General features: G+C 15.5%; 1 pseudogene; it reads right to left on the bottom strand.

Moving 5' to 3' along the window:
* Nucleotides 1-737: 737 nt before the first annotated feature.
* The window catches only part of LOC139354834 (neuropeptide SIFamide receptor-like), a 171,282-nt pseudogene continuing 144,105 nt past the window's right edge, over nucleotides 738-27,914 (bottom strand).

Here is a 27,914-nt window from a genome sequence, read left to right as displayed (position 1 = left end):
ATAAACATCGGCATGACGAAGTTAGTTTCCTTTCTTGTTTAGATTGAATTTGAGGTAATTCTATTTAGAATAGACGGCAGTGAAAGTGTGTCGTCAGAACGAGGTCATGGAGAATGGGTCACAGGGGTCCCAAATATCGATTTTTTAGCAAGAAAAAACTGTTTACTACCACAAGATTATATCCCCGTGATTATGGACATCCTCGCTGGTTATATCGCATAGTTTTATGGCCAACACATGCCCGACTTAAATTCACAGCTCCAGCGACGTCGGTTTAGCTGCTCGCGTTAACGTAGACAAAATAAATCTCTTCGGTTCTTTTTGTAAAGCTTCTATGGTGGAGAATCAGCTGGACCTTGGTGTTTAGCTGCTACACTGGGCAAATTTCTGGGTGCCAAACCTATATGTAAGCAAAAGAGAACGCTATAGTCTGGACTTTCAGATACCCGTTTCTCAGCTAAGGGGAGTGCGAGGGAGATGAAGATATGCATGCAGCAAGGCGTCTGTTCCCAAGATTGCTCACCCCACAACGGCGCCGCCTAGCGTCGATTTATTTATTTGATTATAACTCTTTAATAAATAGTCCGATTGGAACAATTTTTGGCATGTTATTGATATTGATAATAAAAACAAAATCCGATTTTTGATTTTTCAAAATCCTATTTACAATTTCACAAAATCTGTGGGTACTGGACAGGTCTAAGCATTATGGGTGCTTGTGGGTGTTAAGTTGGGGTTTTTTAGGTTTTCCGGTATTTTTTCCAAAGCTCTTAGATTTTGAATATGTTTTTGAAATTTTGTTGAGGAACTTTTGACGTCAAAAAACTAGAACTTAGCTTAAAAACTCTAAATTTGTCTTTTTTTTTTTGTATAAATAACAATAGCGGCTTGGAACCCTTTATGTAGTACAGAATAGATTGATTTTACCGTACCATATTTTTCTTAAACGTGACTCACCTTGGTGATATGGGATTGCTGGAGCGATAAGACCCTGGTTCGAGTGTAGATCCGACAGATCCCGGCTGTCGCAAATGTAAGGTGTGAAGCTGGATGTCTCCTGGACCGACAACCAATGGACCACCCCCGGTGCCCGTGCCGATTTCGTTCGATGTGTCGTCAGCCATGGTGACTCCGCAGGCCGCCTGTTGTGCGATAGGGCAGCCAGTAACGATCACCATATGGGTCTGGCGCCTCAGGATGGGGATAGGAAGAGGCAGCTCCCCATGGGCAGCCCGTGCCGTTAGCGACAGGGCGCAGAGCTTTCGTCGGACGCCGTAATGGCTGAGTAGCACACCTACGCCGGTAGCACGAACACGGCTATTGTGTGAAAAATGATGAAGGACATGAACATGGTACTGTCGCCCAGGTCGGAGGTGCAGCTAACGCTCACTGGGTTCGGCGTTGTGCTCGCCGCCACGCCACCCTTAACAACTATAGATTTGGCGATGATCTTATAGGCAAACAGGAATGGTGTGCAGATGGCCGCCGAGGCTAGCCAGGAGAACAGGCCCAAGAAGACATGCAAGTAGCGGCGCTGGCGCAGCTGGGCCAATCGGGGATGTTTCACGGTGGCGTAGCGGTCTAGGGAGAGCATGAAGAACGATATGGTGCTGGCTGCTACGGGCATGACCTGGCAAGGAAAAAGGAAATATTTTATTTAGACAGATAGGTTACTTTACACATCGACCATTTACCAGGGACGGTAATATAAATACATATACACTTAGAAAAAAACGCGTTCCAAATTTAAGCGCCATTTCTACTTGATTTCAGATTGTCATTTTGGGGCTTGTTATAAGAAAGAAAATGCTTCTCGTTATTGAATATAGAATACATCACTCTTAAACCCCAAATAACCCGAAAATGTACTTGATTCATGAACGCTATTCTATAAACGGGACAGAACCAGTATAATTGCTACTAAACCGAAGAAAAATATTTTCTTAAAAGAATTTTCCATGGTAAGCACAATCATTCTTAGATTAATCACTAAAAGAACTTAATTTCAAAAGAAACAGCTTTTAATATACTTAAAAAGGAATAAATTATTCCTATCAGAACGTAAGATAGAAAGAAGATATTGCACTCAACATAAGTACACTTTCCATTTCGTTCACAAACATAATTTAAATAACAACGAATTAAATACTACGAGGGCAGTCCGATAAGTACTTAGCCTCACCGCCCGATGGCGTCACTATCGCAAAAGAAATTTAATATCTTGTAGTACATTCTCATAGACGGCTACTGTCAAAATTTCAGCGGAATCGGACTCGTAGTTTTGTTTTGACTGCGTTTGGAATCGGACGTGTCCGCGAATTTTAGAAAAATTGAGATCGATTCCTGTTTTTGGAAAGAGCGCACGTCGGTTTTTGATGAGCCACGCCCAGGTGCCCCGAAAGCGGCTAAAGTAAAACGTGACAAAAATCCACGATGTTATTTAGTTATTTAGTTATTTAGTTATTTAGTTATTTAGTTATTTAGTTATTTAGTTATTTAGTTATTTAGTTATTTAGTTATTTAGTTATTTAGTTATTTAGTTATTTAGTTATTTAGTTATTTAGTTATTTAGTTATTTAGTTATTTAGTTATTTAGTTATTTAGTTATTTAGTTATTTAGTTATTTAGTTATTTAGTTATTTAGTTATTTAGTTATTTAGTTATTTAGTTATTTAGTTATTTAGTTATTTAGTTATTTAGTTATTTAGTTATTTAGTTATTTAGTTATTTAGTTATTTAGTTATTTAGTTATTTAGTTATTTAGTTATTTAGTTATTTAGTTATTTAGTTATTTAGTTATTTAGTTATTTAGTTATTTAGTTATTTAGTTATTTAGTTATTTAGTTATTTAGTTATTTAGTTATTTAGTTATTTAGTTATTTAGTTATTTAGTTATTTAGTTATTTAGTTATTTAGTTATTTAGTTATTTAGTTATTTAGTTATTTAGTTATTTAGTTATTTAGTTATTTAGTTATTTAGTTATTTAGTTATTTAGTTATTTAGTTATTTAGTTATTTAGTTATTTAGTTATTTAGTTATTTAGTTATTTAGTTATTTAGTTATTTAGTTATTTAGTTATTTAGTTATTTAGTTATTTAGTTATTTAGTTATTTAGTTATTTAGTTATTTAGGTATTTAGTTATTTAGTTATTTAGTTATTTAGTTATTTAGTTATTTAGTTATTTAGTTATTTAGTTATTTAGTTATTTAGTTATTTAGTTATTTAGTTATTTAGTTATTTAGTTATTTAGTTATTTAGTTATTTAGTTATTTAGTTATTTAGTTATTTAGTTATTTAGTTATTTAGTTATTTAGTTATTTAGTTATTTAGTTATTTAGTTATTTAGTTATTTAGTTATTTAGTTATTTAGTTATTTAGTTATTTAGTTATTTAGTTATTTAGTTATTTAGTTATTTAGTTATTTAGTTATTTAGTTATTTAGTTATTTAGTTATTTAGTTATTTAGTTATTTAGTTATTTAGTTATTTAGTTATTTAGTTATTTAGTTATTTAGTTATTTAGTTATTTAGTTATTTAGTTATTTAGTTATTTAGTTATTTAGTTATTTAGTTATTTAGTTATTTAGTTATTTAGTTATTTAGTTATTTAGTTATTTAGTTATTTAGTTATTTAGTTATTTAGTTATTTAGTTATTTAGTTATTTAGTTATTTAGTTATTTAGTTATTTAGTTATTTAGTTATTTAGTTATTTAGTTATTTAGCTATTTAGTTATTTAGTTATTTAGTTATTTAGTTATTTAGTTATTTAGTTATTTAGTTATTTAGTTATTTAGTTATTTAGTTATTTAGTTATTTAGTTATTTAGTTATTTAGTTATTTAGTTATTTAGTTATTTAGTTATTTAGTTATTTAGTTATTTAGTTATTTAGTTATTTAGTTATTAGTTATTTAGTTATTTAGTTATTTAGTTATTTAGTTATTTAGTTTTTAGTTATTTAGTTATTTAGTTATTTAGTTATTTAGTTATTTAGTTATTTAGTTATTTAGTTATTTAGTTATTTAGTTATTTAGTTATTTAGTTATTTAGTTATTTAGTTATTTAGTTATTTAGTTATTTAGTTATTTAGTTATTTAGTTATTTAGTTATTTAGTTATTTAGTTATTTAGTTATTTAGTTATTTAGTTATTTAGTTATTTAGTTATTTAGTTATTTAGTTATTTAGTTATTTAGTTATTTAGTTATTTAGTTATATTTAGTTATTTAGTTATTTAGTTATTTAGTTATTTAGTTATTTAGTTATTTAGTTATTTAGTTATTTAGTTATTTAGTTATTTAGTTATTTAGTTATTTAGTTATTTAGTTATTTAGTTATTTAGTTATTTAGTTATTTAGTTATTTAGTTATTTAGTTATTTAGTTATTTAGTTATTTAGTTATTTAGTTATTTAGTTATTTAGTTATTTAGTTATTTAGTTATTTAGTTATTTAGTTATTTAGTTATTTAGTTATTTAGTTATTTAGTTATTTAGTTATTTAGTTATTTAGTTATTTAGTTATTTAGTTATTTAGTTATTTAGTTATTTAGTTATTTAGTTATTTAGTTATTTAGTTATTTAGTTATTTAGTTATTTAGTTATTTAGTTATTTAGTTATTTAGTTATTTAGTTATTTAGTTATTTAGTTATTTAGTTATTTAGTTATTTAGTTATTTAGTTATTTAGTTATTTAGTTATTTAGTTATTTAGTTATTTAGTTATTTAGTTATTTAGTTATTTAGTTATTTAGTTATTTAGTTATTTAGTTATTTAGTTATTTAGTTATTTAGTTATTTAGTTATTTAGTTATTTAGTTATTTAGTTATTTAGTTATTTAGTTATTTAGTTATTTAGTTATTTAGTTATTTAGTTATTTAGTTATTTAGTTATTTAGTTATTTAGTTATTTAGTTATTTAGTTATTTAGTTATTTAGTTATTTAGTTATTTAGTTATTTAGTTATTTAGTTTAGTTATTTAGTTATTTAGTTATTTAGTTATTTAGTTATTTAGTTATTTAGTTATTTAGTTATTTAGTTATTTAGTTATTTAGTTATTTAGTTATTTAGTTATTTAGTTATTTAGTTATTTAGTTATTTAGTTATTTAGTTATTTAGTTATTTAGTTATTTAGTTATTTAGTTATTTAGTTATTTAGTTATTTAGTTATTTAGTTATTTAGTTATTTAGTTATTTAGTTATTTAGTTATTTAGTTATTTAGTTATTTAGTTATTTAGTTATTTAGTTATTTAGTTATTTAGTTATTTAGTTATTTAGTTATTTAGTTATTTAGTTATTTAGTTATTTAGTTATTTAGTTATTTAGTTATTTAGTTATTTAGTTATTTAGTTATTTAGTTATTTAGTTATTTAGTTATTTAGTTATTTAGTTATTTAGTTATTTAGTTATTTAGTTATTTAGTTATTTAGTTATTTAGTTATTTAGTTATTTAGTTATTTAGTTATTTAGTTATTTAGTTATTTAGTTATTTAGTTATTTAGTTATTTAGTTATTTAGTTATTTAGTTATTTAGTTATTTAGTTATTTAGTTATTTAGTTATTTAGTTATTTAGTTATTTAGTTATTTAGTTATTTAGTTATTTAGTTATTTAGTTATTTAGTTATTTAGTTATTTAGTTATTTAGTTATTTAGTTATTTAGTTATTTAGTTATTTAGTTATTTAGTTATTTAGTTATTTAGTTATTTAGTTATTTAGTTATTTAGTTATTTAGTTATTTAGTTATTTAGTTATTTAGTTATTTAGTTATTTAGTTATTTAGTTATTTAGTTATTTAGTTATTTAGTTATTTAGTTATTTAGTTATTTAGTTATTTAGTTATTTAGTTATTTAGTTATTTAGTTATTTAGTTATTTAGTTATTTAGTTATTTAGTTATTTAGTTATTTAGTTATTTAGTTATTTAGTTATTTAGTTATTTAGTTATTTAGTTATTTAGTTATTTAGTTATTTAGTTATTTAGTTATTTAGTTATTTAGTTATTTAGTTATTTAGTTATTTAGTTATTTAGTTATTTAGTTATTTAGTTATTTAGTTATTTAGTTATTTAGTTATTTAGTTATTTAGTTATTTAGTTATTTAGTTATTTAGTTATTTAGTTATTTAGTTATTTAGTTATTTAGTTATTTAGTTATTTAGTTATTTAGTTATTTAGTTATTTAGTTATTTAGTTATTTAGTTATTTAGTTATTTAGTTATTTAGTTATTTAGTTATTTAGTTATTTAGTTATTTAGTTATTTAGTTATTTAGTTATTTAGTTATTTAGTTATTTAGTTATTTAGTTATTTAGTTATTTAGTTATTTAGTTATTTAGTTATTTAGTTATTTAGTTATTTAGTTATTTAGTTATTTAGTTATTTAGTTATTTAGTTATTTAGTTATTTAGTTATTTAGTTATTTAGTTATTTAGTTATTTAGTTATTTAGTTATTTAGTTATTTAGTTATTTAGTTATTTAGTTATTTAGTTATTTAGTTATTTAGTTATTTAGTTATTTAGTTATTTAGTTATTTAGTTATTTAGTTATTTAGTTATTTAGTTATTTAGTTATTTAGTTATTTAGTTATTTAGTTATTTAGTTATTTAGTTATTAGTTTAGTTATTTAGTTATTTAGTTATTTAGTTATTTAGTTATTTAGTTATTTAGTTATTTAGTTATTTAGTTATTTAGTTATTTAGTTATTTAGTTATTTAGTTATTTAGTTATTTAGTTATTTAGTTATTTAGTTATTTAGTTATTTAGTTATTTAGTTATTTAGTTATTTAGTTATTTAGTTATTTAGTTATTTAGTTATTTAGTTATTTAGTTATTTAGTTATTTAGTTATTTAGTTATTTAGTTATTTAGTTATTTAGTTATTTAGTTATTTAGTTATTTAGTTATTTAGTTATTTAGTTATTTAGTTATTTAGTTATTTAGTTATTTAGTTATTTAGTTATTTTTAGTTATTTAGTTATTTAGTTATTTAGTTATTTAGTTATTTAGTTATTTAGTTATTTAGTTATTTAGTTATTTAGTTATTTAGTTATTTAGTTATTTAGTTATTTAGTTATTTAGTTATTTAGTTATTTAGTTATTTAGTTATTTAGTTATTTAGTTATTTAGTTATTTAGTTATTTAGTTATTTAGTTATTTAGTTATTTAGTTATTTAGTTATTTAGTTATTTAGTTATTTAGTTATTTAGTTATTTAGTTATTTAGTTATTTAGTTATTTAGTTATTTAGTTATTTAGTTATTTAGTTATTTAGTTATTTAGTTATTTAGTTATTTAGTTATTTAGTTATTTAGTTATTTAGTTATTTAGTTATTTAGTTATTTAGTTATTTAGTTATTTAGTTATTTAGTTATTTAGTTATTTAGTTATTTAGTTATTTAGTTATTTAGTTATTTAGTTATTTAGTTATTTAGTTATTTAGTTATTTAGTTATTTAGTTATTTAGTTATTTAGTTATTTAGTTATTTAGTTATTTAGTTATTTAGTTATTTAGTTATTTAGTTATTTAGTTATTTAGTTATTTAGTTATTTAGTTATTTAGTTATTTAGTTATTTAGTTATTTAGTTATTTAGTTATTTAGTTATTTAGTTATTTAGTTATTTAGTTATTTAGTTATTTAGTTATTTAGTTATTTAGTTATTTAGTTATTTAGTTATTTAGTTATTTAGTTATTTAGTTATTTAGTTATTTAGTTATTTAGTTATTTAGTTATTTAGTTATTTAGTTATTTAGTTATTTAGTTATTTAGTTATTTAGTTATTTAGTTATTTAGTTATTTAGTTATTTAGTTATTTAGTTATTTAGTTATTTAGTTATTTAGTTATTTAGTTATTTAGTTATTTAGTTATTTAGTTATTTAGTTATTTAGTTATTTAGTTATTTAGTTATTTAGTTATTTAGTTATTTAGTTATTTAGTTATTTAGTTATTTAGTTATTTAGTTATTTAGTTATTTAGTTATTTAGTTATTTAGTTATTTAGTTATTTAGTTATTTAGTTATTTAGTTATTTAGTTATTTAGTTATTTAGTTATTTAGTTATTTAGTTATTTAGTTATTTAGTTATTTAGTTATTTAGTTATTTAGTTATTTAGTTATTTAGTTATTTAGTTATTTAGTTATTTAGTTATTTAGTTATTTAGTTATTTAGTTATTTAGTTATTTAGTTATTTAGTTATTTAGTTATTTAGTTATTTAGTTATTTAGTTATTTAGTTATTTAGTTATTTAGTTATTTAGTTATTTAGTTATTTAGTTATTTAGTTATTTAGTTATTTAGTTATTTAGTTATTTAGTTATTTAGTTATTTAGTTATTTAGTTATTTAGTTATTTAGTTATTTAGTTATTTAGTTATTTAGTTATTTAGTTATTTAGTTATTTAGTTATTTAGTTATTTAGTTATTTAGTTATTTAGTTATTTAGTTATTTAGTTATTTAGTTATTTAGTTATTTAGTTATTTAGTTATTTAGTTATTTAGTTATTTAGTTATTTAGTTATTTAGTTATTTAGTTATTTAGTTATTTAGTTATTTAGTTATTTAGTTATTTAGTTATTTAGTTATTTAGTTATTTAGTTATTTAGTTATTTAGTTATTTAGTTATTTAGTTATTTAGTTATTTAGTTATTTAGTTATTTAGTTATTTAGTTATTTAGTTATTTAGTTATTTAGTTATTTAGTTATTTAGTTATTTAGTTATTTAGTTATTTAGTTATTTAGTTATTTAGTTATTTAGTTATTTAGTTATTTAGTTATTTAGTTATTTAGTTATTTAGTTATTTAGTTATTTAGTTATTTAGTTATTTAGTTATTTAGTTATTTAGTTATTTAGTTATTTAGTTATTTAGTTATTTAGTTATTTAGTTATTTAGTTATTTAGTTATTTAGTTATTTAGTTATTTAGTTATTTAGTTATTTAGTTATTTAGTTATTTAGTTATTTAGTTATTTAGTTATTTAGTTATTTAGTTATTTAGTTATTTAGTTATTTAGTTATTTAGTTATTTAGTTATTTAGTTATTTAGTTATTTAGTTATTTAGTTATTTAGTTATTTAGTTATTTAGTTATTTAGTTATTTAGTTATTTAGTTATTTAGTTATTTAGTTATTTAGTTATTTAGTTATTTAGTTATTTAGTTATTTAGTTATTTAGTTATTTAGTTATTTAGTTATTTAGTTATTTAGTTATTTAGTTATTTAGTTATTTAGTTATTTAGTTATTTAGTTATTTAGTTATTTAGTTATTTAGTTATTTAGTTATTTAGTTATTTAGTTATTTAGTTATTTAGTTATTTAGTTATTTAGTTATTTAGTTATTTAGTTATTTAGTTATTTAGTTATTTAGTTATTTAGTTATTTAGTTATTTAGTTATTTAGTTATTTAGTTATTTAGTTATTTAGTTATTTAGTTATTTAGTTATTTAGTTATTTAGTTATTTAGTTATTTAGTTATTTAGTTATTTAGTTATTTAGTTATTTAGTTATTTAGTTATTTAGTTATTTAGTTATTTAGTTATTTAGTTATTTAGTTATTTAGTTATTTAGTTATTTAGTTATTTAGTTATTTAGTTATTTAGTTATTTAGTTATTATTTAGTTATTTAGTTATTTAGTTATTTAGTTATTTAGTTATTTAGTTATTTAGTTATTTAGTTATTTAGTTATTTAGTTATTTAGTTATTTAGTTATTTAGTTATTTAGTTATTTAGTTATTTAGTTATTTAGTTATTTAGTTATTTAGTTATTTAGTTATTTAGTTATTTAGTTATTTAGTTATTTAGTTATTTAGTTATTTAGTTATTTAGTTATTTATTATTTAGTTATTTAGTTATTTAGTTATTTAGTTATTTAGTTATTTAGTTATTTAGTTATTTAGTTATTTAGTTATTTAGTTATTTAGTTATTTAGTTATTTAGTTATTTAGTTATTTAGTTATTTAGTTATTTAGTTATTTAGTTATTTAGTTATTTAGTTATTTAGTTATTTAGTTATTTAGTTATTTAGTTATTTTAGTTATTTAGTTATTTAGTTATTTAGTTATTTAGTTATTTAGTTATTTAGTTATTTAGTTATTTAGTTATTTAGTTATTTAGTTATTTAGTTATTTAGTTATTTAGTTATTTAGTTATTTAGTTATTTAGTTATTTAGTTATTTAGTTATTTAGTTATTTAGTTATTTAGTTATTTAGTTATTTAGTTATTTAGTTATTTAGTTATTTAGTTATTTAGTTATTTAGTTATTTAGTTATTTAGTTATTTAGTTATTTAGTTATTTAGTTATTTAGTTATTTAGTTATTTAGTTATTTAGTTATTTAGTTATTTAGTTATTTAGTTATTTAGTTATTTAGTTATTTAGTTATTTAGTTATTTAGTTATTTAGTTATTTAGTTATTTAGTTATTTAGTTATTTAGTTATTTAGTTATTTAGTTATTTAGTTATTTAGTTATTTAGTTATTTAGTTATTTAGTTATTTAGTTATTTAGTTATTTAGTTATTTAGTTATTTAGTTATTTAGTTATTTAGTTATTTAGTTATTTAGTTATTTAGTTATTTAGTTATTTAGTTATTTAGTTATTTAGTTATTTAGTTATTTAGTTATTTAGTTATTTAGTTATTTAGTTATTTAGTTATTTAGTTATTTAGTTATTTAGTTATTTAGTTATTTAGTTATTTAGTTATTTAGTTATTTAGTTATTTAGTTATTTAGTTATTTAGTTATTTAGTTATTTAGTTATTTAGTTATTTAGTTATTTAGTTATTTAGTTATTTAGTTATTTAGTTATTTAGTTATTTAGTTATTTAGTTATTTAGTTATTTAGTTATTTAGTTATTTAGTTATTTAGTTATTTAGTTATTTAGTTATTTAGTTATTTAGTTATTTAGTTATTTAGTTATTTAGTTATTTAGTTATTTAGTTATTTAGTTATTTAGTTATTTAGTTATTTAGTTATTTAGTTATTTAGTTATTTAGTTATTTAGTTATTTAGTTATTTAGTTATTTAGTTATTTAGTTATTTAGTTATTTAGTTATTTAGTTATTTAGTTATTTAGTTATTTAGTTATTTAGTTATTTAGTTATTTAGTTATTTAGTTATTTAGTTATTTAGTTATTTAGTTATTTAGTTATTTAGTTATTTAGTTATTTAGTTATTTAGTTATTTAGTTATTTAGTTATTTAGTTATTTAGTTATTTAGTTATTTAGTTATTTAGTTATTTAGTTATTTAGTTATTTAGTTATTTAGTTATTTAGTTATTTAGTTATTTAGTTATTTAGTTATTTAGTTATTTAGTTATTTAGTTATTTAGTTATTTAGTTATTTAGTTATTTAGTTATTTAGTTATTTAGTTATTTAGTTATTTAGTTATTTAGTTATTTAGTTATTTAGTTATTTAGTTATTTAGTTATTTAGTTATTTAGTTATTTAGTTATTTAGTTATTTAGTTATTTAGTTATTTAGTTATTTAGTTATTTAGTTATTTAGTTATTTAGTTATTTAGTTATTTAGTTATTTAGTTATTTAGTTATTTAGTTATTTAGTTATTTAGTTATTTAGTTATTTAGTTATTTAGTTATTTAGTTATTTAGTTATTTAGTTATTTAGTTATTTAGTTATTTAGTTATTTAGTTATTTAGTTATTTAGTTATTTAGTTATTTAGTTATTTAGTTATTTAGTTATTTAGTTATTTAGTTATTTAGTTATTTAGTTATTTAGTTATTTAGTTATTTAGTTATTTAGTTATTTAGTTATTTAGTTATTTAGTTATTTAGTTATTTAGTTATTTAGTTATTTAGTTATTTAGTTATTTAGTTATTTAGTTATTTAGTTATTTAGTTATTTAGTTATTTAGTTATTTAGTTATTTAGTTATTTAGTTATTTAGTTATTTAGTTATTTAGTTATTTAGTTATTTAGTTATTTAGTTATTTAGTTATTTAGTTATTTAGTTATTTAGTTATTTAGTTATTTAGTTATTTAGTTATTTAGTTATTTAGTTATTTAGTTATTTAGTTATTTAGTTATTTAGTTATTTAGTTATTTAGTTATTTAGTTATTTAGTTATTTAGTTATTTAGTTATTTAGTTATTTAGTTATTTAGTTATTTAGTTATTTAGTTATTTAGTTATTTAGTTATTTTGTTATTTTGTTATTTTGTTATTTTGTTATTTTGTTATTTTGTTATTTTGTTATTTTGTTATTTTGTTATTTTGTTATTTTGTTATTTTGTTATTTTGTTATTTTGTTATTTTGTTATTTTGTTATTTTGTTATTTTGTTATTTTGTTATTTTGTTATTTTGTTATTTTGTTATTTTGTTATTTTGTTATTTTGTTATTTTGTTATTTTGTTATTTTGTTATTTTGTTATTTTGTTATTTTGTTATTTTGTTATTTTGTTATTTTGTTATTTTGTTATTTTGTTATTTTGTTATTTTGTTATTTTGTTATTTTGTTATTTTTGTTATTTTGTTATTTTGTTATTTTGTTATTTTGTTATTTTGTTATTTTGTTATTTTGTTATTTTGTTATTTTGTTATTTTGTTATTTAGTTATTTAGTTATTTAGTTATTTAGTTATTTAGTTATTAGTTATTTAGTTATTTAGTTATTTAGTTATTTGTTATTTAGTTATTTAGTTATTTAGTTATTTAGTTATTTAGTTATTTAGTTATTTAGTTATTTAGTTATTTAGTTATTTAGTTATTTAGTTATTTAGTTATTTAGTTATTTAGTTATTTAGTTATTTAGTTATTTAGTTATTTAGTTATTTAGTTATTTAGTTATTTAGTTATTTAGTTATTTAGTTATTTAGTTATTTAGTTATTTAGTTATTTAGTTATTTAGTTATTTAGTTATTTAGTTATTTAGTTATTAGTTATTTAGTTATTTAGTTATTTAGTTATTTAGTATTTAGTTTTTAGTTATTTAGTTATTTAGTTATTTAGTTATTTAGTTATTTAGTTATTTAGTTATTTAGTTATTTAGTTATTTAGTTATTTAGTTATTTAGTTATTTAGTTATTTAGTTATTTAGTTATTTAGTTATTTAGTTATTTAGTTATTTAGTTATTTAGTTATTTAGTTATTTAGTTATTTAGTTATTTAGTTATTTAGTTATTTAGTTATTTAGTTATTTAGTTATTTAGTTATTTAGTTATTTAGTTATTTAGTTATTTAGTTATTTAGTTATTTAGTTATTTAGTTATTTAGTTATTTAGTTATTTAGTTATTTAGTTATTTAGTTATTTAGTTATTTAGTTATTTAGTTATTTAGTTATTTAGTTATTTAGTTATTTAGTTATTTAGTTATTTAGTTATTTAGTTATTTAGTTATTTAGTTATTTAGTTATTTAGTTATTTAGTTATTTAGTTATTTAGTTATTTAGTTATTTAGTTATTTAGTTATTTAGTTATTTAGTTATTTAGTTATTTAGTTATTTAGTTATTTAGTTATTTAGTTATTAGTTATTTAGTTATTTAGTTATTTAGTTATTTAGTTATTTAGTTATTTAGTTATTTAGTTATTTAGTTATTTAGTTATTTAGTTATTTAGTTATTTAGTTATTTAGTTATTTAGTTATTTAGTTATTTAGTTATTTAGTTATTTAGTTATTTAGTTATTTAGTTATTTAGTTATTTAGTTATTTAGTTATTTAGTTATTTAGTTATTTAGTTATTTAGTTATTTAGTTATTTAGTTATTTAGTTATTTAGTTATTTAGTTATTTAGTTATTTAGTTATTTAGTTATTTAGTTATTTAGTTATTTAGTTATTTAGTTATTTAGTTATTTAGTTATTTAGTTATTTAGTTATTTAGTTATTTAGTTATTTAGTTATTTAGTTATTTAGTTATTTAGTTATTTAGTTATTTAGTTATTTAGTTATTTAGTTATTTAGTTATTTAGTTATTTAGTTATTTAGTTATTTAGTTATTTAGTTATTTAGTTATTTAGTTATTTAGTTATTTAGTTATTTAGTTATTTAGTTATTTAGTTATTTAGTTATTTAGTTATTTAGTTATTTAGTTATTTAGTTATTTAGTTATTTAGTTATTTAGTTATTTAGTTATTTAGTTATTTAGTTATTTAGTTATTTAGTTATTTAGTTATTTAGTTATTTAGTTATTTAGTTATTTAGTTATTTAGTTATTTAGTTATTTAGTTATTTAGTTATTTAGTTATTTAGTTATTTAGTTATTTAGTTATTTAGTTATTTAGTTATTTAGTTATTTAGTTATTTAGTTATTTAGTTATTTAGTTATTTAGTTATTTAGTTATTTAGTTATTTAGTTATTTAGTTATTTAGTTATTTAGTTATTTAGTTATTTAGTTATTTAGTTATTTAGTTATTTAGTTATTTAGTTATTTAGTTATTTAGTTATTTAGTTATTTAGTTATTTAGTTATTTAGTTATTTAGTTATTTAGTTATTTAGTTATTTAGTTATTTAGTTATTTAGTTATTTAGTTATTTAGTTATTTAGTTATTTAGTTATTTAGTTATTTAGTTATTTAGTTATTTAGTTATTTAGTTATTTAGTTATTTAGTTATTTAGTTATTTAGTTATTTAGTTATTTAGTTATTTAGTTATTTAGTTTTAGTTATTTAGTTATTTAGTTATTTAGTTATTTAGTTATTTAGTTATTTAGTTATTTAGTTATTTAGTTATTTAGTTATTTAGTTATTTAGTTATTTAGTTATTTAGTTATTTAGTTATTTAGTTATTTAGTTATTTAGTTATTTAGTTATTTAGTTATTTAGTTATTTAGTTATTTAGTTATTTAGTTATTAGTATTTAGTTATTTAGTTATTTAGTTATTTAGTTATTTAGTTATTTAGTTATTTAGTTATTTAGTTATTAGTTATTTAGTTATTTAGTTATTTAGTTATTTAGTTATTTAGTTATTTAGTTATTTAGTTATTTAGTTATTTAGTTATTTAGTTATTTAGTTATTTAGTTATTTAGTTATTTAGTTATTTAGTTATTTAGTTATTTAGTTATTTAGTTATTTAGTTATTTAGTTATTTAGTTATTTAGTTATTTAGTTATTTAGTTATTTAGTTATTTAGTTATTTAGTTATTTAGTTATTTAGTTATTTAGTTATTTAGTTATTTAGTTATTTAGTTATTTAGTTATTTAGTTATTTAGTTATTTAGTTATTTAGTTATTTAGTTATTTAGTTATTTAGTTATTTAGTTATTTAGTTATTTAGTTATTTAGTTATTTAGTTATTTAGTTATTTAGTTATTTAGTTATTTAGTTATTTAGTTATTTAGTTATTTAGTTATTTAGTTATTTAGTTATTTAGTTATTTAGTTATTTAGTTATTTAGTTATTTAGTTATTTAGTTATTTAGTTATTTAGTTATTTAGTTATTTAGTTATTTAGTTATTTAGTTATTTAGTTATTTAGTTATTTAGTTATTTAGTTATTTAGTTATTTAGTTATTTAGTTATTTAGTTATTTAGTTATTTAGTTATTTAGTTATTTAGTTATTTAGTTATTTAGTTATTTTGTTATTTTGTTATTTTGTTATTTTGTTATTTTGTTATTTTGTTATTTTGTTATTTTGTTATTTTGTTATTTTGTTATTTTGTTATTTTGTTATTTTGTTATTTGTTATTTTGTTATTTTGTTATTTTGTTATTTTGTTATTTTGTTATTTTGTTATTTTGTTATTTTGTTATTTTGTTATTTTGTTATTTTGTTATTTTGTTATTTTGTTATTTTGTTATTTTGTTATTTTGTTATTTTGTTATTTTGTTATTTTGTTATTTTGTTATTTTGTTATTTTGTTATTTTGTTATTTTGTTATTTTGTTATTTTGTTATTTTGTTATTTTGTTATTTTGTTATTTTGTTATTTTGTTATTTTGTTATTTTGTTATTTTGTTATTTTGTTATTTTGTTATTTTGTTATTTTGTTATTTTGTTATTTTGTTATTTTGTTATTTTGTTATTTTGTTATTTTGTTATTTTGTTATTTTGTTATTTTGTTATTTAGTTATTTTGTTATTTAGTTATTTAGTTATTTAGTTATTTAGTTATTTAGTTATTTAGTTATTTAGTTATTTAGTTATTTAGTTATTTAGTTATTTAGTTATTTAGTTATTTAGTTATTTAGTTATTTAGTTATTTAGTTATTTAGTTATTTAGTTATTTAGTTATTTAGTTATTTAGTTATTTAGTTATTTAGTTATTTAGTTATTTAGTTATTTAGTTATTTAGTTATTTAGTTATTTAGTTATTTAGTTATTTAGTTATTTAGTTATTTTGTTATTTTGTTATTTAGTTATTTAGTTATTTAGTTATTTAGTTATTTAGTTATTTAGTTATTTAGTTATTTAGTTATTTAGTTATTTAGTTATTAAGTTATTTAGTTATTTAGTTATTTAGTTATTTAGTTATTTAGTTATTTAGTTATTTAGTTATTTAGTTATTTAGTTATTTAGTTATTTAGTTATTTAGTTATTTAGTTATTTAGTTATTTAGTTATTTAGTTATTTAGTTATTTAGTTATTTAGTTATTTATTTAGTTATTTAGTTATTTAGTTATTTAGTTATTTAGTTATTTAGTTATTTAGTTATTTAGTTATTTAGTTATTTAGTTATTTAGTTATTTAGTTATTTAGTTATTTAGTTATTTAGTTATTTAGTTATTTAGTTATTTAGTTATTTAGTTATTTAGTTATTTAGTTATTTAGTTATTTAGTTATTTAGTTATTTAGTTATTTAGTTATTTAGTTATTTAGTTATTTAGTTATTTAGTTATTTAGTTATTTAGTTATTTAGTTATTTAGTTATTTAGTTATTTAGTTATTTAGTTATTTAGTTATTTAGTTATTTAGTTATTTAGTTATTTAGTTATTTAGTTATTTAGTTATTTAGTTATTTAGTTATTTAGTTATTTAGTTATTTAGTTATTTAGTTATTTAGTTATTTAGTTATTTAGTTATTTAGTTATTTAGTTATTTAGTTATTTAGTTATTTAGTTATTTAGTTATTTAGTTATTTAGTTATTTAGTTATTTAGTTATTTAGTTATTTAGTTATTTAGTTATTTAGTTATTTAGTTATTTAGTTATTTAGTTATTTAGTTATTTAGTTATTTAGTTATTTAGTTATTTAGTTATTTAGTTATTTAGTTATTTAGTTATTTAGTTATTTAGTTATTTAGTTATTTAGTTATTTAGTTATTTAGTTATTTAGTTATTTAGTTATTTAGTTATTTAGTTATTTAGTTATTTAGTTATTTAGTTATTTAGTTATTTAGTTATTTAGTTATTTAGTTATTTAGTTATTTAGTTATTTAGTTATTTAGTTATTTAGTTATTTAGTTATTTAGTTATTTAGTTATTTAGTTATTTAGTTATTTAGTTATTTAGTTATTTAGTTATTTAGTTATTTAGTTATTTAGTTATTTAGTTATTTAGTTATTTAGTTATTTAGTTATTTAGTTATTTAGTTATTTAGTTATTTAGTTATTTAGTTATTTAGTTATTTAGTTATTTAGTTATTTAGTTATTTAGTTATTTAGTTATTTAGTTATTTAGTTATTTAGTTATTTAGTTATTTAGTTATTTAGTTATTTAGTTATTTAGTTATTTAGTTATTTAGTTATTTAGTTATTTAGTTATTTAGTTATTTAGTTATTTAGTTATTTAGTTATTTAGTTATTTAGTTATTTAGTTATTTAGTTATTTAGTTATTTAGTTATTTAGTTATTTAGTTATTTAGTTATTTAGTTATTTAGTTATTTAGTTATTTAGTTATTTAGTTATTTAGTTATTTAGTTATTTAGTTATTTAGTTATTTAGTTATTTAGTTATTTAGTTATTTAGTTATTTAGTTATTTAGTTATTTAGTTATTTAGTTATTTAGTTATTTAGTTATTTAGTTATTTAGTTATTTAGTTATTTAGTTATTTAGTTATTTAGTTATTTAGTTATTTAGTTATTTAGTTATTTAGTTATTTAGTTATTTAGTTATTTAGTTATTTAGTTATTTAGTTATTTAGTTATTTAGTTATTTAGTTATTTAGTTATTTAGTTATTTAGTTATTTAGTTATTTAGTTATTTAGTTATTTAGTTATTTAGTTATTTAGTTATTTAGTTATTTAGTTATTTAGTTATTTAGTTATTTAGTTATTTAGTTATTTAGTTATTTAGTTATTTAGTTATTTAGTTATTTAGTTATTTAGTTATTTAGTTATTTAGTTATTTAGTTATTTAGTTATTTAGTTATTTAGTTATTTAGTTATTTAGTTATTTAGTTATTTAGTTATTTAGTTATTTAGTTATTTAGTTATTTAGTTATTTAGTTATTTAGTTATTTAGTTATTTAGTTATTTAGTTATTTAGTTATTTAGTTATTTAGTTATTTAGTTATTTAGTTATTTAGTTATTTAGTTATTTAGTTATTTAGTTATTTAGTTATTTAGTTATTTAGTTATTTAGTTATTTAGTTATTTAGTTATTTAGTTATTTAGTTATTTAGTTATTTAGTTATTTAGTTATTTAGTTATTTAGTTATTTAGTTATTTAGTTATTTAGTTATTTAGTTATTTAGTTATTTAGTTATTTAGTTATTTAGTTATTTAGTTATTTAGTTATTTAGTTATTTAGTTATTTAGTTATTTAGTTATTTAGTTATTTAGTTATTTAGTTATTTAGTTATTTAGTTATTTAGTTATTTAGTTATTTAGTTATTTAGTTATTTAGTTATTTAGTTATTTAGTTATTTAGTTATTTAGTTATTTAGTTATTTAGTTATTTAGTTATTTAGTTATTTACACTGGTCGGCATATGTATTTTGACAAAATAAAAGTTAAGTATACTCATAACTTGAATTTACTTCTTGTAAACTATAGGCATCAATGGAAAGGTAATTTCAATGCCGTTTGAATGATACAATACATTTCTTTACCCATTCAGTACTTATTGAAAAGGACAAATTTGTGTAAATCAACTTTTAAATTTTTTTTTCAAACTTTTTTCCTCGACTTGAAAACTTAAACTTTTTGATGCAAAAAGTTTCTTCAAACAAAAATAATAGTAACTGCAAAAAGAATTTTTCAAAAATCATTTTTCTTATATTTTTTATGATTTTTTGAAGGTGACAATGTCGGAAAAAATTTGTATGAAAAAGAGAAAAATATGGCTCAAATGCCTGTTTTTAAGCATTTTCAAAAATTCATAAAAAATATAAGAAAAATGATTTTTGAAAAATTCTTTTTGCAGTTACTATTATTTTTGTTTGAAGAAACTTTTTGCATCAAAAAGTTTAAGCTTTCAAGTCGAGGAAAAAAGTTTGAAAAAAAATTTAAAAGTTGATTTACACAAATTCGTCCTTTTCAATAAATACTGAATGGGTTAAGAAATGTATTGTATCATTCAAACGGCATTGAAATTACCTTTCCATTGATGCCTATAGTTTACAAGAAGTAAATTCAAGTTATGAGTATACTTAACTTTTATTTTGTCAAAATACATATGCCGACCACTGTAGTTATTTAGTTATTTAGTTATTTAGTTATTTAGTTATTTAGTTATTTAGTTATTTAGTTATTTAGTTATTTAGTTATTTAGTTATTTAGTTATTTAGTTATTTAGTTATTTAGTTATTTAGTTATTTAGTTATTTAGTTATTTAGTTATTTAGTTATTTAGTTATTTAGTTATTTAGTTATTTAGTTATTTAGTTATTTAGTTATTTAGTTATTTAGTTATTTAGTTATTTAGTTATTTAGTTATTTAGTTATTTAGTTATTTAGTTATTTAGTTATTTAGTTATTTAGTTATTTAGTTATTTAGTTATTTAGTTATTTAGTTATTTAGTTATTTAGTTATTTAGTTATTTAGTTATTTAGTTAATTAGTTATTTAGTTATTTAGTTATTTAGTTATTTAGTTATTTAGTTATTTAGTTATTTAGTTATTTAGTTATTTAGTTATTTAGTTATTTAGTTATTTAGTTATTTAGTTATTTAGTTATTTAGTTATTTAGTTATTTAGTTATTTAGTTATTTAGTTATTTAGTTATTTAGTTATTTAGTTATTTAGTTATTTAGTTATTTAGTTATTTAGTTATTTAGTTATTTAGTTATTTAGTTATTTAGTTATTTAGTTATTTAGTTATTTAGTTATTTAGTTATTTAGTTATTTAGTTATTTAGTTATTTAGTTATTTAGTTATTTAGTTATTTAGTTATTTAGTTATTTAGTTATTTAGTTATTTAGTTATTTAGTTATTTAGTTATTTAGTTATTTAGTTATTTAGTTATTTAGTTATTTAGTTATTTAGTTATTTAGTTATTTAGTTATTTAGTTATTTAGTTATTTAGTTATTTAGTTATTTAGTTATTTAGTTATTTAGTTATTTAGTTATTTAGTTATTTAGTTATTTAGTTATTTAGTTATTTAGTTATTTAGTTATTTAGTTATTTAGTTATTTAGTTATTTAGTTATTTAGTTATTTAGTTATTTAGTTATTTAGTTATTTAGTTATTTAGTTATTTAGTTATTTAGTTATTTAGTTATTTAGTTATTTAGTTATTTAGTTATTTAGTTATTTAGTTATTTAGTTATTTAGTTATTTAGTTATTTAGTTATTTAGTTATTTAGTTATTTAGTTATTTAGTTATTTAGTTATTTAGTTATTTAGTTATTTAGTTATTTAGTTATTTAGTTATTTAGTTATTTAGTTATTTAGTTATTTAGTTATTTAGTTATTTAGTTATTTAGTTATTTAGTTATTTAGTTATTTAGTTATTTAGTTATTTAGTTATTTAGTTATTTAGTTATTTAGTTATTTAGTTATTTAGTTATTTAGTTATTTAGTTATTTAGTTATTTAGTTATTTAGTTATTTAGTTATTTAGTTATTTAGTTATTTAGTTATTTAGTTATTTAGTTATTTAGTTATTTAGTTATTTAGTTATTTAGTTATTTAGTTATTAGTTATTTAGTTATTTAGTTATTTAGTTATTTAGTTATTTAGTTATTTAGTTATTTAGTTATTTAGTTATTTAGTTATTTAGTTATTTAGTTATTTAGTTATTTAGTTATTTAGTTATTTAGTTATTTAGTTATTTAGTTATTTAGTTATTTAGTTATTTAGTTATTTAGTTATTTAGTTATTTAGTTATTTAGTTATTTAGTTATTTAGTTATTTAGTTATTTAGTTATTTAGTTATTTAGTTATTTAGTTATTTAGTTATTTAGTTATTTAGTTATTTAGTTATTTAGTTATTTAGTTATTTAGTTATTTAGTTATTTAGTTATTTAGTTATTTAGTTATTTAGTTATTTAGTTATTTAGTTATTTAGTTATTTAGTTATTTAGTTATTTAGTTATTTAGTTATTTAGTTATTTAGTTATTTAGTTATTTAGTTATTTAGTTATTTAGTTATTTAGTTATTTAGTTATTTAGTTATTTAGTTATTTAGTTATTTAGTTATTTAGTTATTTAGTTATTTAGTTATTTAGTTATTTAGTTATTTAGTTATTTAGTTATTTAGTTATTTAGTTATTTAGTTATTTAGTTATTTAGTTATTTAGTTATTTAGTTATTTAGTTATTTAGTTATTTAGTTATTTAGTTATTTAGTTATTTAGTTATTTAGTTATTTAGTTATTTAGTTATTTAGTTATTTAGTTATTTAGTTATTTAGTTATTTAGTTATTTAGTTATTTAGTTATTTAGTTATTTAGTTATTTAGTTATTTAGTTATTTAGTTATTTAGTTATTTAGTTATTTAGTTATTTAGTTATTTAGTTATTTAGTTATTTAGTTATTTAGTTATTTAGTTATTTAGTTATTTAGTTATTTAGTTATTTAGTTATTTAGTTATTTAGTTATTTAGTTATTTAGTTATTTAGTTATTTAGTTATTTAGTTATTTAGTTATTTAGTTATTTAGTTATTTAGTTATTTAGTTATTTAGTTATTTAGTTATTTAGTTATTTAGTTATTTAGTTATTTAGTTATTTAGTTATTTAGTTATTTAGTTATTTAGTTATTTAGTTATTTAGTTATTTAGTTATTTAGTTATTTAGTTATTTAGTTATTTAGTTATTTAGTTATTTAGTTATTTAGTTATTTAGTTATTTAGTTATTTAGTTATTTAGTTATTTAGTTATTTAGTTATTTAGTTATTTAGTTATTTAGTTATTTAGTTATTTAGTTATTTAGTTATTTAGTTATTTAGTTATTTAGTTATTTAGTTATTTAGTTATTTAGTTATTTAGTTATTTAGTTATTTAGTTATTTAGTTATTTAGTTATTTAGTTATTTAGTTATTTAGTTATTTAGTTATTTAGTTATTTAGTTATTTAGTTATTTAGTTATTTAGTTATTTAGTTATTTAGTTATTTAGTTATTTAGTTATTTAGTTATTTAGTTATTTAGTTATTTAGTTATTTAGTTATTTAGTTATTTAGTTATTTAGTTATTTAGTTATTTAGTTATTTAGTTATTTAGTTATTTAGTTATTTAGTTATTTAGTTATTTAGTTATTTAGTTATTTAGTTATTTAGTTATTTAGTTATTTAGTTATTTAGTTATTTAGTTATTTAGTTATTTAGTTATTTAGTTATTTAGTTATTTAGTTATTTAGTTATTTAGTTATTTAGTTATTTAGTTATTTAGTTATTTAGTTATTTAGTTATTTAGTTATTTAGTTATTTAGTTATTTAGTTATTTAGTTATTTAGTTATTTAGTTATTTAGTTATTTAGTTATTTAGTTATTTAGTTATTTAGTTATTTAGTTATTTAGTTATTTAGTTATTTAGTTATTTAGTTATTTAGTTATTTAGTTATTTAGTTATTTAGTTATTTAGTTATTTAGTTATTTAGTTATTTAGTTATTTAGTTATTTAGTTATTTAGTTATTTAGTTATTTAGTTATTTAGTTATTTAGTTATTTAGTTATTTAGTTATTTAGTTATTTAGTTATTTAGTTATTTAGTTATTTAGTTATTTAGTTATTTAGTTATTTAGTTATTTAGTTATTTAGTTATTTAGTTATTTAGTTATTTAGTTATTTAGTTATTTAGTTATTTAGTTATTTAGTTATTTAGTTATTTAGTTATTTAGTTATTTAGTTATTTAGTTATTTAGTTATTTAGTTATTTAGTTATTTAGTTATTTAGTTATTTAGTTATTTAGTTATTTAGTTATTTAGTTATTTAGTTATTTAGTTATTTAGTTATTTAGTTATTTAGTTATTTAGTTATTTAGTTATTTAGTTATTTAGTTATTTAGTTATTTAGTTATTTAGTTATTTAGTTATTTAGTTATTTAGTTATTTAGTTATTTAGTTATTTAGTTATTTAGTTATTTAGTTATTTAGTTATTTAGTTATTTAGTTATTTAGTTATTTAGTTATTTAGTTATTTAGTTATTTAGTTATTTAGTTATTTAGTTATTTAGTTATTTAGTTATTTAGTTATTTAGTTATTTAGTTATTTAGTTATTTAGTTATTTAGTTATTTAGTTATTTAGTTATTTAGTTATTTAGTTATTTAGTTATTTAGTTATTTAGTTATTTAGTTATTTAGTTATTTAGTTATTTAGTTATTTAGTTATTTAGTTATTTAGTTATTTAGTTATTTAGTTATTTAGTTATTTAGTTATTTAGTTATTTAGTTATTTAGTTATTTAGTTATTTAGTTATTTAGTTATTTAGTTATTTAGTTATTTAGTTATTTAGTTATTTAGTTATTTAGTTATTTAGTTATTTAGTTATTTAGTTATTTAGTTATTTAGTTATTTAGTTATTTAGTTATTTAGTTATTTAGTTATTTAGTTATTTAGTTATTTAGTTATTTAGTTATTTAGTTATTTAGTTATTTAGTTATTTAGTTATTTAGTTATTTAGTTATTTAGTTATTTAGTTATTTAGTTATTTAGTTATTTAGTTATTTAGTTATTTAGTTATTTAGTTATTTAGTTATTTAGTTATTTAGTTATTTAGTTATTTAGTTATTTAGTTATTTAGTTATTTAGTTATTTAGTTATTTAGTTATTTAGTTATTTAGTTATTTAGTTATTTAGTTATTTAGTTATTTAGTTATTTAGTTATTTAGTTATTTAGTTATTTAGTTATTTAGTTATTTAGTTATTTAGTTATTTAGTTATTTAGTTATTTAGTTATTTAGTTATTTAGTTATTTAGTTATTTAGTTATTTAGTTATTTAGTTATTTAGTTATTTAGTTATTTAGTTATTTAGTTATTTAGTTATTTAGTTATTTAGTTATTTAGTTATTTAGTTATTTAGTTATTTAGTTATTTAGTTATTTAGTTATTTAGTTATTTAGTTATTTAGTTATTTAGTTATTTAGTTATTTAGTTATTTAGTTATTTAGTTATTTAGTTATTTAGTTATTTAGTTATTTAGTTATTTAGTTATTTAGTTATTTAGTTATTTAGTTATTTAGTTATTTAGTTATTTAGTTATTTAGTTATTTAGTTATTTAGTTATTTAGTTATTTAGTTATTTAGTTATTTAGTTATTTAGTTATTTAGTTATTTAGTTATTTAGTTATTTAGTTATTTAGTTATTTAGTTATTTAGTTATTTAGTTATTTAGTTATTTAGTTATTTAGTTATTTAGTTATTTAGTTATTTAGTTATTTAGTTATTTAGTTATTTAGTTATTTAGTTATTTAGTTATTTAGTTATTTAGTTATTTAGTTATTTAGTTATTTAGTTATTTAGTTATTTAGTTATTTAGTTATTTAGTTATTTAGTTATTTAGTTATTTAGTTATTTAGTTATTTAGTTATTTAGTTATTTAGTTATTTAGTTATTTAGTTATTTAGTTATTTAGTTATTTAGTTATTTAGTTATTTAGTTATTTAGTTATTTAGTTATTTAGTTATTTAGTTATTTAGTTATTTAGTTATTTAGTTATTTAGTTATTTAGTTATTTAGTTATTTAGTTATTTAGTTATTTAGTTATTTAGTTATTTAGTTATTTAGTTATTTAGTTATTTAGTTATTTAGTTATTTAGTTATTTAGTTATTTAGTTATTTAGTTATTTAGTTATTTAGTTATTTAGTTATTTAGTTATTTAGTTATTTAGTTATTTAGTTATTTAGTTATTTAGTTATTTAGTTATTTAGTTATTTAGTTATTTAGTTATTTAGTTATTTAGTTATTTAGTTATTTAGTTATTTAGTTATTTAGTTATTTAGTTATTTAGTTATTTAGTTATTTAGTTATTTAGTTATTTAGTTATTTAGTTATTTAGTTATTTAGTTATTTAGTTATTTAGTTATTTAGTTATTTAGTTATTTAGTTATTTAGTTATTTAGTTATTTAGTTATTTAGTTATTTAGTTATTTAGTTATTTAGTTATTTAGTTATTTAGTTATTTAGTTATTTAGTTATTTAGTTATTTAGTTATTTAGTTATTTAGTTATTTAGTTATTTAGTTATTTAGTTATTTAGTTATTTAGTTATTTAGTTATTTAGTTATTTAGTTATTTAGTTATTTAGTTATTTAGTTATTTAGTTATTTAGTTATTTAGTTATTTAGTTATTTAGTTATTTAGTTATTTAGTTATTTAGTTATTTAGTTATTTAGTTATTTAGTTATTTAGTTATTTAGTTATTTAGTTATTTAGTTATTTAGTTATTTAGTTATTTAGTTATTTAGTTATTTAGTTATTTAGTTATTTAGTTATTTAGTTATTTAGTTATTTAGTTATTTAGTTATTTAGTTATTTAGTTATTTAGTTATTTAGTTATTTAGTTATTTAGTTATTTAGTTATTTAGTTATTTAGTTATTTAGTTATTTAGTTATTTAGTTATTTAGTTATTTAGTTATTTAGTTATTTAGTTATTTAGTTATTTAGTTATTTAGTTATTTAGTTATTTAGTTATTTAGTTATTTAGTTATTTAGTTATTTAGTTATTTAGTTATTTAGTTATTTAGTTATTTAGTTATTTAGTTATTTAGTTATTTAGTTATTTAGTTATTTAGTTATTTAGTTATTTAGTTATTTAGTTATTTAGTTATTTAGTTATTTAGTTATTTAGTTATTTAGTTATTTAGTTATTTAGTTATTTAGTTATTTAGTTATTTAGTTATTTAGTTATTTAGTTATTTAGTTATTTAGTTATTTAGTTATTTAGTTATTTAGTTATTTAGTTATTTAGTTATTTAGTTATTTAGTTATTTAGTTATTTAGTTATTTAGTTATTTAGTTATTTAGTTATTTAGTTATTTAGTTATTTAGTTATTTAGTTATTTAGTTATTTAGTTATTTAGTTATTTAGTTATTTAGTTATTTAGTTATTTAGTTATTTAGTTATTTAGTTATTTAGTTATTTAGTTATTTAGTTATTTAGTTATTTAGTTATTTAGTTATTTAGTTATTTAGTTATTTAGTTATTTAGTTATTTAGTTATTTAGTTATTTAGTTATTTAGTTATTTAGTTATTTAGTTATTTAGTTATTTAGTTATTTAGTTATTTAGTTATTTAGTTATTTAGTTATTTAGTTATTTAGTTATTTAGTTATTTAGTTATTTAGTTATTTAGTTATTTAGTTATTTAGTTATTTAGTTATTTAGTTATTTAGTTATTTAGTTATTTAGTTATTTAGTTATTTAGTTATTTAGTTATTTAGTTATTTAGTTATTTAGTTATTTAGTTATTTAGTTATTTAGTTATTTAGTTATTTAGTTATTTAGTTATTTAGTTATTTAGTTATTTAGTTATTTAGTTATTTAGTTATTTAGTTATTTAGTTATTTAGTTATTTAGTTATTTAGTTATTTAGTTATTTAGTTATTTAGTTATTTAGTTATTTAGTTATTTAGTTATTTAGTTATTTAGTTATTTAGTTATTTAGTTATTTAGTTATTTAGTTATTTAGTTATTTAGTTATTTAGTTATTTAGTTATTTAGTTATTTAGTTATTTAGTTATTTAGTTATTTAGTTATTTAGTTATTTAGTTATTTAGTTATTTAGTTATTTAGTTATTTAGTTATTTAGTTATTTAGTTATTTAGTTATTTAGTTATTTAGTTATTTAGTTATTTAGTTATTTAGTTATTTAGTTATTTAGTTATTTAGTTATTTAGTTATTTAGTTATTTAGTTATTTAGTTATTTAGTTATTTAGTTATTTAGTTATTTAGTTATTTAGTTATTTAGTTATTTAGTTATTTAGTTATTTAGTTATTTAGTTATTTAGTTATTTAGTTATTTAGTTATTTAGTTATTTAGTTATTTAGTTATTTAGTTATTTAGTTATTTAGTTATTTAGTTATTTAGTTATTTAGTTATTTAGTTATTTAGTTATTTAGTTATTTAGTTATTTAGTTATTTAGTTATTTAGTTATTTAGTTATTTAGTTATTTAGTTATTTAGTTATTTAGTTATTTAGTTATTTAGTTATTTAGTTATTTAGTTATTTAGTTATTTAGTTATTTAGTTATTTAGTTATTTAGTTATTTAGTTATTTAGTTATTTAGTTATTTAGTTATTTAGTTATTTAGTTATTTAGTTATTTAGTTATTTAGTTATTTAGTTATTTAGTTATTTAGTTATTTAGTTATTTAGTTATTTAGTTATTTAGTTATTTAGTTATTTAGTTATTTAGTTATTTAGTTATTTAGTTATTTAGTTATTTAGTTATTTAGTTATTTAGTTATTTAGTTATTTAGTTATTTAGTTATTTAGTTATTTAGTTATTTAGTTATTTAGTTATTTAGTTATTTAGTTATTTAGTTATTTAGTTATTTAGTTATTTAGTTATTTAGTTATTTAGTTATTTAGTTATTTAGTTATTTAGTTATTTAGTTATTTAGTTATTTAGTTATTTAGTTATTTAGTTATTTAGTTATTTAGTTATTTAGTTATTTAGTTATTTAGTTATTTAGTTATTTAGTTATTTAGTTATT

Source organism: Drosophila suzukii, unplaced genomic scaffold (genome assembly GCF_043229965.1).
Source record: "Drosophila suzukii unplaced genomic scaffold, CBGP_Dsuzu_IsoJpt1.0 scf_30, whole genome shotgun sequence".
Lineage (NCBI taxonomy): Eukaryota > Metazoa > Arthropoda > Insecta > Diptera > Drosophilidae > Drosophila > Drosophila suzukii.
This window is presented reverse-complemented; position numbering and strand designations above follow the sequence as displayed.